Here is an 11,455-nt window from a genome sequence, read left to right as displayed (position 1 = left end):
GTGTTTAAATAATTTGTCGTTAGATCGTTTAAATATTGAAAAGGATCTGTTTTTAATAGACATTTTACAAAAACAACTGGTACATTTGGGAATTCTGTAAAGGAAAAACCCAACTGCCGTGACATTGCCAACCACAATGCCGTGACTCGGATTCGAACCGAGGTTGCTGCGGCCACAACGCAGACTACTAACCACTATACGATCACGGCGAGCTACTTGGGCTCAATAACGTACAGTGACATGAAGAAATTATAATTCGGAACACTCAGGGCTACTCCTGTGATAGGCTGAATGTGTTCATTGCTTCCTCATTCCTTATACAAAGGCTTTATCTCCTCAGTGGTTGATAGGCTGAAACCGTTTCCTGGCCGCCTGCTTGTGAACTGGCAGGAGTCAAAGGTCACACATACACTGGTGGGCCTGTGATGGGACACCAATGCAGAGAAACACACCTGGCGCAGATATTCTATTCTGTTTATTAGACCTGCATCTCCCCTGTACCTCCTAAAGCCATCTGTATGTGAAGCAAGAAAGAGTTAAGGAACGGTTCATCTACACTTTTATTGGGAGGATGCTGCCGTGAGCTCCTCTCAGCTAATCACACAAACAGCAGTAAAGCAAGATGACTACACAGTTAGGGGGGACTGCATGGTTAGGTTTTTGAGGAATTATTGAAACTGACCTCAGTGACCCATAATCAGAGCTGTGGCTAATGACTGCATGCCTAATTATGATGAAGCAAGCACCATGGCTCGTAGGGGCCCCACAACACACTTTTCTTAGCTCATTGAATTAAAGTATAAACTTCTGCCATGTGTGAGTGGTAAAGGCTCGTTAATTTTGTTGCTTTTCAAATTCACGTCTGACGACAAGACGAAGGAACAATGGGGCATCAGACACTTTGGAAAGTAGCCACCAACCGCAGAGAAAGAGAGAAAGAGGGAAAAGACAGTATGAGGTGTGGAGAAAACAGCAGCAGGTACAAGGAGCTCAAATGAGATTAATGGCGCCTAAATAGAGCATATAAAGGAACAGTTACAAATCTAAGAAAAGGGAAAGAAAAGACTAGGAAAAAACACAGAAAGAGCTTGTAGATGAAATTCTCTTCCAGGAACAGCAGGTTAAGAGAAATTACACAGGGAGCAGTTAAGCTTGTAACTCGGGGAGAATAGAAAAGAAAATGCAGTTTTATGAAGTGTGTTTGCCTAATTCAGCTAGTACTTTTATTTTATTTCTCTATTTGCTTCTTTTATTGGTAAAGTAAGTTTCAAGGGCATGCACAGGTATGACCGAGAGAGCCAGGGTATAATAATTTGAAGCGTTTGCACCAGCACTAATGAAGGACGAGAGTTATAGCAAAGATATGAAAGGGGGAGCAATAATAAATATGTGATATGGCAATAGTGACACCAAAATAAGCCACCTATTTATAAAACTGACATGGAAGAAAAACTAAAGGTTAACTTCTGAAATTGTAGCCGATGTTAAAAAGATTCTCGTTGTCGGCAGGATTCGAACCTGCGCGGGGAGATCCCAATGGATTTCTAGTCCATCGCCTTAACCACTCGGCCACAACAACTGACTGTAAGGCGTGTGCACATAATCTGTATGCAAGTTTTCAAGGTGTCCCACAGCAAATTCCTGATATTCTGCAATGCACTTTTTAAAAATAATGTTTTTTTCAGCAGGCACATTCTCTCCTGAAAACAAAAATTGCATGCGTTTATCTCTAGTTTGGAATACTATAGGCTTGCATGCATACTCTCATGGGTCACTCAAGTTTTTTGGACCCTATTGCACTCTGTTTTCGTGCTGCTTTTAGTATATGGCCCATATTACAGAAGTCTACCATCTTTGAGTATTTGAGGCTCCTTTGTAAGTGCTTTATATTTTTTCCTTGAAGAGCTATATAATAAAGGGGTCCGGGAAAGATTGCATTTATGGAAGATAAAAGAAGGCCCATTTGTCTCACCAAATGCTGTAGAGAAACCTGATGTTTTACTCATGTTATCCTTAGTTCGTTTTTGTTAGACCTTGCATTCTTAAGGTGGTCCCAACCCCACCTTATTGCTTTTCACCTCCGCATTTTGCTGTATCTTTTTGTTGGCCTTAGGACTCTGATCACTTTATCGCTACTAATCAGTGCTGAAGTGCACTTGCTTCTTCCCTAATCATGTGTATAATTGGAGTATACCTGACTGACAGATTTAATTTACTTGAAAGCCCCTTGTAAAGTGGTATACCATATACCCAGGGACTGATTGTGCCGCCCAAAGAAATAGCATTTCAAACCTGTCTCAAGCCTGGTACTTCAGTGCCTGTGCTGCAGTGTACTGCCACTTCGACTTGGCATTTAAAACTACTTGCCAAGCCTTAAACTCCAATTTTATTACATATCAGTAACCCCTAAGGTAGGCCCTAGGTAGTCCTAGGGGCATCATGCTATGTAAGTAAAAGGTAAGACATGTACTGTGGTAGTTTGTATGTCCTATTAGTATCAAACAGTCTATTACATTTTTCACTACTGTGAGATCTGCCCCTCTCATAGGTTAGCATTGGGTATTCCCTTATACTTTTTGGGGGGTAATTCCATATCAGAGAGGAGAAGCTTTATTTATTTATTGATAAATCCTATCTACTGGTGAGGTTGGATTTAATCTTACTATTGTATGAATGCCATTTTTAGAGAGTGAGCATTTCTCTGCACTTACTGCTCTATTTGCATGAAAACCTGTCTTCAATTGACGTCTGGATTGGGCTGCGAGACAGCTACATATGTGCATTCCCTGTAGACAGCCACAACACAGGTCACTCAACTGCAACTGCATTCATCTGCATTCTGATTGGCCTGGGGGAGAGCTCCGCTCCCCTTACCGCAAATATGTTCAAGAACGATAATTTATGTCAGTAAGTACAGTATACCTACATCTTATAATCATGTGTGTTTAAATAATTTGTCGTTAGATCGTTTAAATATTGAAAAGGATCTGTTTTTAATAGACATTTTACAAAAACAACTGGTACATTTGGGAATTCTGTAAAGGAAAAACCCAACTGCCGTGACATTGCCAAACACAATGCCGTGACTCAGATTCGAACCGAGGTTGCTGCGGCCACAACGCAGAGTACTAACCACTATACGATCACGGCGAGCTACTTGGGCTCAATAACGTACAGTGACATGAAGAAATTATAATTCGGAACACTCAGGGCTACTCCTGTGATAGGCTGAATGTGTTCATTGCTTCCTCATTCCTTATACAAAGGCTTTATCTCCTCAGTGGTTGATAGGCTGAAACCGTTTCCTGGCCGCCTGCTTGTGAACTGGCAGGAGTCAAAGATCACACATACACTTGTGGGCCTGTGATGGGACACCAATGCAGAGAAACAAACCTGGCGCAGATATTCTATTCTGTTTATTAGACCTGCATCTCCCCTGTACCTCCTCAAGCCATCTGTATGTGAAGCAAGAAAGAGTTAAGGAACGGTCCATCTACACTTTTATTGGGAGGATGCTGCCGTGAGCTCCTCCCAGCTAATCACACAAACAGCAGTAAAGCAAGATAACTACACAGTTAGGGGGGACTGCATGGTTAGGTTTTTGAGGAATTATTGAAACTGACCTCAGTGACCCATAATCAGAGCTGTGGCAAATGACTGCATGCCTAATTATGATGAAGCAAGCACCATGGCTCGTAGGGGCCCCACAACACACTTTTCTTCGCTCATTGAATTAAAGTATAAACTTCTGCCATGTGTGAGTGGTAAAGGCTCGTTAATTTTGTTGCTTTTCAAATTCACGTCTGACAACAAGACGAAGGAACATTGGGGCATCAGACGCTTTGGAAAGTAGCCACCAACCGCAGAGAAAGAGAGAAAGAGGGAAAAGACAGTATGAGGTGTGGAGAAAACAGCAGCAGGTACAAGGAGCTCAAATGAGATTAATGGCGCCTAAATAGGGCACGTAAAGAAACAGTTACAAATCTAAGAAAAGGGAAAGAAAAGACTAGGAAAAAACACAGAAAGAGCTTGTAGATGAAATTCTCTTCCAGGAACAGCAGGTTAAGAGAAATTACACAGGGAGCAGTTAAGCTTGTAAGACGGGGGAGAATAGAAAAGAAAATGCAGTTTTATGAAGTGCGTTTGCCTAATCCAGCTAGCACTTTTATTTTATTTCTCTATTTGCTTCTTTTATTGGTAAAGTAAGTTTCAAGTGCATGCTCAGGTATGACCGAGAGAGCCAGGGTATAATAATTTGAAGCGTTTGCACCAGCGCTAATGAAGCACGAGAGTTATAGCAAAGATATGAAAGGGGGAGCGATAATAAATATGTGATATGGCAATAGTGACACCAAAATAAGCCACCTATTTATAAAACTGACATGGAAGAAATACTAAAGGTTAACTTCTGAAATTGTAGCCGATGTTAAAAAGATTCTCGTTGTCGGCAGGATTCGAACCTGCGGGGGGAGACCCCAATGGATTTTTAGTCCATCGCCTTAACCACTCGGCCACAACAACTGACTGTAAGGTGTGTGCACATAATCTGTATGCAAGTTTTCAAGGTGTCCCACAGCAAATTCCTGATATTCTGCAATGCACTTTTTAAAAATAATGTTTTTTTCAGCAGGCACATTCTCTCCTAAAAACAAAAATTGCATGCGTATATCTCTAGTTTGGAATACCATAGGCTTGCATGCATACTCTCATGGGTCACTCAAGTTTTTGGACCCTATTGCACTCTGTTTTCGTGCTGCTTTTAGTATATGACCCATATTACAGAAGTCTACCATCTTTGAGTATTTGAGGCTCCTTTGTAAGTGCTTTATATTTTTTCCTTGAAGAGCTATATAATAAAGGGGTCCGGGAAAGATTGCATTTATGGAAGATAAAAGAAGGCCCATTTGTCTCACCAAATGCTGTAGAGAAACCTGATGTTTTACTCATGTTATCCTTAGTTCGTTTTTGTTAGACCTTGCATTCTTAAGGTGGTCCCAACCCCACCTTATTGCTTTTCACCTCCGCATTTTGCTGTATCTTTTTGTTGGCCTTAGGACTCTGATCTTTTTATCGCTACTAATCAGTGCTGAAGTGCACGTGCTTCGTCCCTAATCATGTGTATAATTGGAGTATACCTGACTGACAGATTTAATTTACTTGAAAGCCCCTTGTAAAGTGGTATTCCATATACCCAGGGACTGATTGTGCCGCCCAAAGAAATAGCATTTCAAACCTGTCTCAAGCCTGCTACTGCAGTGTCTGTGCTGCAGTGTACTGCCACTTCGACTTGGCATTTAAAACTACTTGCCAAGCCTTAAACTTCAATTTTATTACATATCAGTAACCCCTAAGGTAGGCCCTAGGTAGTCCTAGGGGCATCATGCTATGTAAGTAAAAGGTAAGACATGTACTGTGGTAGTTTGTATGTCCTAGTAGTATCAAACAGTCTATTACATTTTTCACTAATGTGAGGTCTGCCCCTCTCATAGGTTAGCATTGGGTATTCCCTTATACTTTTTGGGGGGTAATTCCATATCAGAGAGGAGAAGCTTTATTTATTTATTGATAAATCCTATCTACTGGTGAGGTTGGATTTAAGCTTACTATTGCATAAATGCCATTTTTAGAGAGTGAGCATTTCTCTGCACTTACTGCTCTATTTGCATCAAAACCTGTCTTCAATTGATGTCTGGATTGGGCTGCGAGACAGCTACATATGTGCATTCCCTGTAGACAGCCACAAGACAGGTCACTCAACTGCAACTGCATTCATCTGCATTCTGATTGGCCTGGGGAGAGGTCCGCTCCCCTTACCGCAAATATGTTCAAGAACGATAATTTATGTCAGTAAGTACAGTATACCTACATCTTATAATCATGTGTGTTTAAATAATTTGTCGTTAGATCGTTTAAATATTGAAAAGGATCTGTTTTTAATAGACATTTTACAAAAACAACTGGTACATTTGGGAATTCTGTAAAGGCAAAACCCAACTGCCGTGACATTGCCAACCACAATGCCGTGACTCGGATTCGAACCGAGGTTGCTGCGGCCACAACACAGACTACTAACCACTATACGATCACGGCGAGCTACTTGGGCTCAATAACATACAGTGACATGAAGAAATTATAATTCGGAACACTCAGGGCTACTCCTGTGATAGGCTGAATGTGTTCATTGCTTCCTCATTCCTTATACAAAGGCTTTATCTCCTCAGTGGTTGATAGGCTGAAACCGTTTCCTGGCCGCCTGCTTGTGAACTGGCAGGAGTCAAAGATCACACATACACTGGTGGGCCTGTGATGGGACACCAATGCAGAGAAACACACCTGGCGCAGATATTCTATTCTGTTTATTAGACCTGCATCTCCCCTGTACCTCCATAAGCCATCTGTATGTGAAGCAAGAAAGAGTTAAGGAACGGTTCATCTACACTTTTATTGGGAGGATGCTGCCGTGAGCTCCTCTCAGCTAATCACACAAACAGCAGTAAAGCAAGATGACTACACAGTAAGGGGGGACTGCATGGTTAGGTTTTTGAGGAATTATTGAAACTGACCTCAGTGACCCATAATCAGAGCTGTGGCTAATGACTGCATGCCTAATTATGATGAAGCAAGCACCATGGCTCGTAGGAGCCCCACAACACACTTTTCTTAGCTCATTGAATTAAAGTATAAACTTCTGCCATGTGTGAGTGGTAAAGGCTCGTTAATTTTGTTGCTTTTCAAATTCACGTCTGACAACAAGACGAAGGAACAATGGGGCATCAGACACTTTGGAAAGTAGCCACCAACCGCAGAGAAAGAGAGAAAGAGGGAAAAGACAGTATGAGGTGTGGAGAAAACAGCAGCAGGTACAAGGAGCTCAAATGAGATGAATGGGGCCTAAATAGAGCACATAAAGGAACAGTTACAAATCTAAGAAAAGGGAAAGAAAAGACTAGGAAAAAACACAGAAAGAGCTTGTAGATGAAATTCTCTTCCAGGAACAGCAGGTTAAGAGAAATTACACAGGGAGCAGTTAAGCTTGTAACACGGGGGAGAATAGAAAAGAAAATGCAGTTTTATGAAGTGTGTTTGCCTAATTCATCTAGTACTTTTATTTTATTTCTCTATTTGCTTCTTTTATTGGTAAAGTAAGTTTCAAGTGCATGCACAGGTATGACCGAGAGAGCCAGGGTATAATAATTTGAAGCGTTTGCACCAGCGCTAATGAAGGACGAGAGTTATAGCAAAGATATGAAAGGGGGAGCGATCATAAATATGTGATATGGCAATAGTGACACCAAAATAAGCCACCTATTTATAAAACTGACATGGAAGAAATACTAAAGGTTAACTTCTGAAATTGTAGCCGATGTTAAAAAGATTCTCGTTGTCGGCCGGATTCGAACCTGCGCGGGGAGACCCCAATGGATTTCTAGTCCATCGCCTTAACCACTGGGCCACAACAACTGACTGGAAGGTGTGTACACATAATCTGTATGCAAGTTTTCAAGGTGTCCCACAGCAAATTCCTGATATTCTGCAATGCACTTTTAAAAAATAATGTTTTTTTCAGCAGGCACATTCTCTCGTAAAAACAAAAATTGCATGCGTATATCTCTAGTTTGGAATACCATAGGCTTGCATGCATACTCTCATGGGTCACTCAAGTTTTTTGGACCCTATTGCACTCTGTTTTCGTGCTGCTTTTAGTATATGGCCCATATTACAGAAGTCTACCATCTTTGAGTATTTGAGGCTCCTTTGTAAGTGCTTTATATTTTTTCCTGGAAGAGCTATATAATAAAGGGGTCCAGGAAGGATTGCATTTATGGAAGATAAAAGAAGGCCCACTTGTCTCACCAAATGCTGTAGAGAAACCTGATGTTTTACTCATGTTATCCTTAGTTCGTTTTTGTTAGACCTTGCATTCTTAAGGTGGTCCCAACCCCACCTTATTGCTTTTCACCTCCGCATTTTGCTGTATCTTTTTGTTGGCCTTAGGACTCTGATCACTTTATTGCTACTAATCAGTGCTGAAGTGCACGTGCTTCTTCCCTAATCATGTGTATAATTGGAGTATACCTGACTGACAGATTTAATTTACTTGAAAGCCCCTTGTAAAGTGGTATACCATATACCCAGGGACTGATTGTGCCGCCCAAAGAAATAGCATTTCAAACCTGTCTCAAGCCTGCTACTGCAGTGCCTGTGCTGCAGTGTACTGCCACTTCGACTTGGCATTTAAAACTACTTGCCAAGCCTTAAACTCCAATTTTATTACATATCAGTAACCCCTAAGGTAGGCCCTAGGTAGTCCTAGGGGCATCATGCTATGTAAGTAAAAGGTAAGACATGTACTGTGGTAGTTTGTATGTCCTAGTAGTATCAAACAGTCTATTACATTTTTCACTACTGTGAGGTCTGCCCCTCTCATAGGTTAGCATTGGGTATTCCCTTATACTTTTTGGGGGGTAATTCCATATCAGAGAGGAGAAGCTTTATTTATTTATTGATAAATCCTATCTACTGGTGAGGTTGGATTTAATCTTACTATTGTATAAATGCCATTTTTAGAGAGTGAGCATTTCTCTGCACTTACTGCTCTATTTGCATTGAAACCTGTCTTCGATTGACGTCTGGATTGGGCTGCGGGACAGCTACATATGTGCATTCCCTGTAGACAGCCACAACACAGGTCACTCAACTGCAACTGCATTCATCTGCATTCTGATTGGCCTGGGGGAGAGCTCCGCTCCCCTTACCGCAAATATGTTCAAGAACGATAATTTATGTCAGTAAGTACAGTATACCTACATCTTATAATCATGTGTGTTTAAATAATGTGTCGTTAGATCGTTTAAATATTGAAAAGGATCTGTTTTTAATAGACATTTTACAAAAACAACTGGTACATTTGGGAATTCTGTAAAGGAAAAACCCAACTGCCGTGACATTGCCAACCACAATGCCGTGACTCGGATTCGAACCGAGGTTGCTGCGGCCACAACACAGAGTACTAACCACTATACGATCACGGCGAGCTACTTGGGCTCAATAACGTACAGTGACATGAAGAAATTATAATTCGGAACACTCAGGGCTACTCCTGTGATAGGCTGAATGTGTTCATTGCTTCCTCATTCCTTATACAAAGGCTTTATCTCCTCAGTGGTTGATAGGCTGAAACCGTTTCCTGGCCGCCTGCTTGTGAACTGGCAGGAGTCAAAGATCACACATACACTGGTGGGCCTGTGATGGGACACCAATGCAGAGAAACAAACCTGGCGCAGATATTCTTTTCTGTTTATTAGACCTGCATCTCCCCTGTACCTCCTCAAGCCATCTGTATGTGAAGCAAGAAAGAGTTAAGGAACGGTCCATCTACACTTTTATTGGGAGGATGCTGCCGTGAGCTCCTCCCAGCTAATCACACAAACAGCAGTAAAGCAAGATAACTACACAGTTAGGGGGGACTGCATGGTTAGGTTTTTGAGGAATTATTGAAACTGACCTCAGTGACCCATAATCAGAGCTGTGGCTAATGACTGCATGCCTAATTATGATGAAGCAAGCACCATGGCTCGTAGGGGCCCCACAACACACTTTTCTTAGCTCATTGAATTAAAGTATAAACTTCTGCCATGTGTGAGTGGTAAAGGCTTGTTAATTTTGTTGCTTTTCAAATTCACGTCTGACAACAAGACGAAGGAACATTGGGGCATCAGACGCTTTGGAAAGTAGCCACCAACCGCAGAGAAAGAGAGAAAGAGGGAAAAGACAGTATGAGGTGTGGAGAAAACAGCAGCAGGTACAAGGAGCTCAAATGAGATTAATGGTGCCTCAGTAGAGCACGTAAAGGAACAGTTACAAATCTAAGAAAACGGAAAGAAAAGACTAGGAAAAAACACAGAAAGAGCTTGTAGATGAAATTCTCTTCCAGGAACAGCAGGTTAGGAGAAATTACACAGGGAGCAGTTAAGCTTGTAACACGGGGGAGAATAGAAAAGAAAATGCAGTTTTATGAAGTGTGTTTGCCTAATCCAGCTAGTACTTTTATTTTATTTCTCTATTTGCTTCTTTTATTGGTAAAGTAAGTTTCAAGTGCATGCACAGGTATGACCGAGAGAGCCAGGGTATAATAATTTGAAGCGTTTGCACCAGCGCTAATGAAGGACGAGAGTTAAAGCAAAGTTATGAAAGGGGGAGCGATAATAAATATGTGATATGGCAATAGTGACACCAAAATAAGCCACCTATTTATAAAACTGAGATGGAAGAAATACTAAAGGTTAACTTCTGAAATTGTAGCCGATGTTAAAAAGATTCTCGTTGTCGGCAGGATTCGAACCTGCGCGGGGAGACCCCAATGGATTTCTAGTCCATCGCCTTAACCACTCGGCCACAACAACTGACTGTAAGGTGTGTGCACATAATCTGTATGCAAGTTTTCAAGGTGTCCCACAGCAAATTCCTGATATTCTGCAATGCACTTTTAAAAAATAATGTTTTTTTCAGCAGGCACATTCTCTCGTAAAAACAAAAATTGCATGCGTATATCTCTAGTTTGGAATACCATAGGCTTGCATGCATACTCTCATGGGTCACTCAAGTTTTTTGGACCCTATTGCACTCTGTTTTCGTGCTGCTTTTAGTATATGGCCCATATTACAGAAGTCTACCATCTTTGAGTATTTGAGGCTCCTTTGTAAGTGCTTTATATTTTTTCTTGGAAGAGCTATATAATAAAGGGGTCCGGGAAAGATTGCATTTATGGAAGATAAAAGAAGGCCCACTTGTCTCACCAAATGCTGTAGAGAAACCTGATGTTTTACTCATGTTATCCTTAGTTCGTTTTTGTTAGACCTTGCATTCTTAAGGTGGTCCCAACCCCACCTTATTGCTTTTCACCTCCGCATTTTGCTGTATCTTTTTGTTGGCCTTAGGACTCTGATCACTTTATCGCTACTAATCAGTGCTGAAGTGCACATGCTTCTTCCCTAATAAGGTGTATAATTGGAGTATACCTGACTGACAGATTTAATTTACTTGAAAGCCCCTTGTAAAGTGGTATACCATATACCCAGGGACTGATTGTGCCGCCCAAAGAAATAGCATTTCAAACCTGTCTCAAGCCTGCTACTGCAGTGCCTGTGCTGCAGTGTACTGCCACTTCGACTTGGCATTTAAAACTACTTGCCAAGCCTTAAACTCCAATTTTATTACATATCAGTAACCCCTAAGGTAGGCCCTAGGTAGTCCTAGGGGCATCATGCTATGTAAGTAAAAGGTAAGACATGTACTGTGGTAGTTTGTATGTCCTAGTAGTATCAAACAGTCTATTACATTTTTCACTACTGTGAGGTCTGCCCCTCTCATAGGTTAGCATTGGGTATTCCCTTATACTTTTTGGGGGGTAATTCCATATCAGAGAGGAGAAGCTTTATTTATTTATTGATAAATC

General features: G+C 41.3%; 4 non-coding genes across 4 annotated transcripts; all 4 read right to left on the bottom strand.

The window, feature by feature from the left end:
- Window positions 1-1,497: 1,497 nt before the first annotated feature.
- TRNAS-AGA (transfer RNA serine (anticodon AGA)) lies at window positions 1,498-1,579 on the bottom strand. Its single transcript has one exon. It is a non-coding gene; the product is annotated as a tRNA-Ser (tRNA).
- Window positions 1,580-4,439: 2,860 nt separating this feature from the next.
- TRNAF-AAA (transfer RNA phenylalanine (anticodon AAA)) lies at window positions 4,440-4,521 on the bottom strand. The gene has a single exon. It is a non-coding gene; the product is annotated as a tRNA-Phe (tRNA).
- Window positions 4,522-8,960: 4,439 nt separating this feature from the next.
- On the bottom strand, window positions 8,961-9,032 carry TRNAH-GUG (transfer RNA histidin (anticodon GUG)). Its single transcript has one exon. It is a non-coding gene; the product is annotated as a tRNA-His (tRNA).
- A 1,289-nt stretch (window positions 9,033-10,321) lies between these two features.
- Window positions 10,322-10,403, bottom strand: TRNAS-AGA (transfer RNA serine (anticodon AGA)). The gene has a single exon. It is a non-coding gene; the product is annotated as a tRNA-Ser (tRNA).
- Window positions 10,404-11,455: the final 1,052 nt, after the last annotated feature.

Source organism: Lissotriton vulgaris, unplaced genomic scaffold, assembly GCF_964263255.1.
Source record: "Lissotriton vulgaris unplaced genomic scaffold, aLisVul1.2 SCAFFOLD_301, whole genome shotgun sequence".
Taxonomy (NCBI): Eukaryota; Metazoa; Chordata; class Amphibia; order Caudata; family Salamandridae; genus Lissotriton; species Lissotriton vulgaris.
Note: the sequence above shows the minus strand (reverse complement) of the source record. Positions and strands in the feature narration are given on the sequence as shown.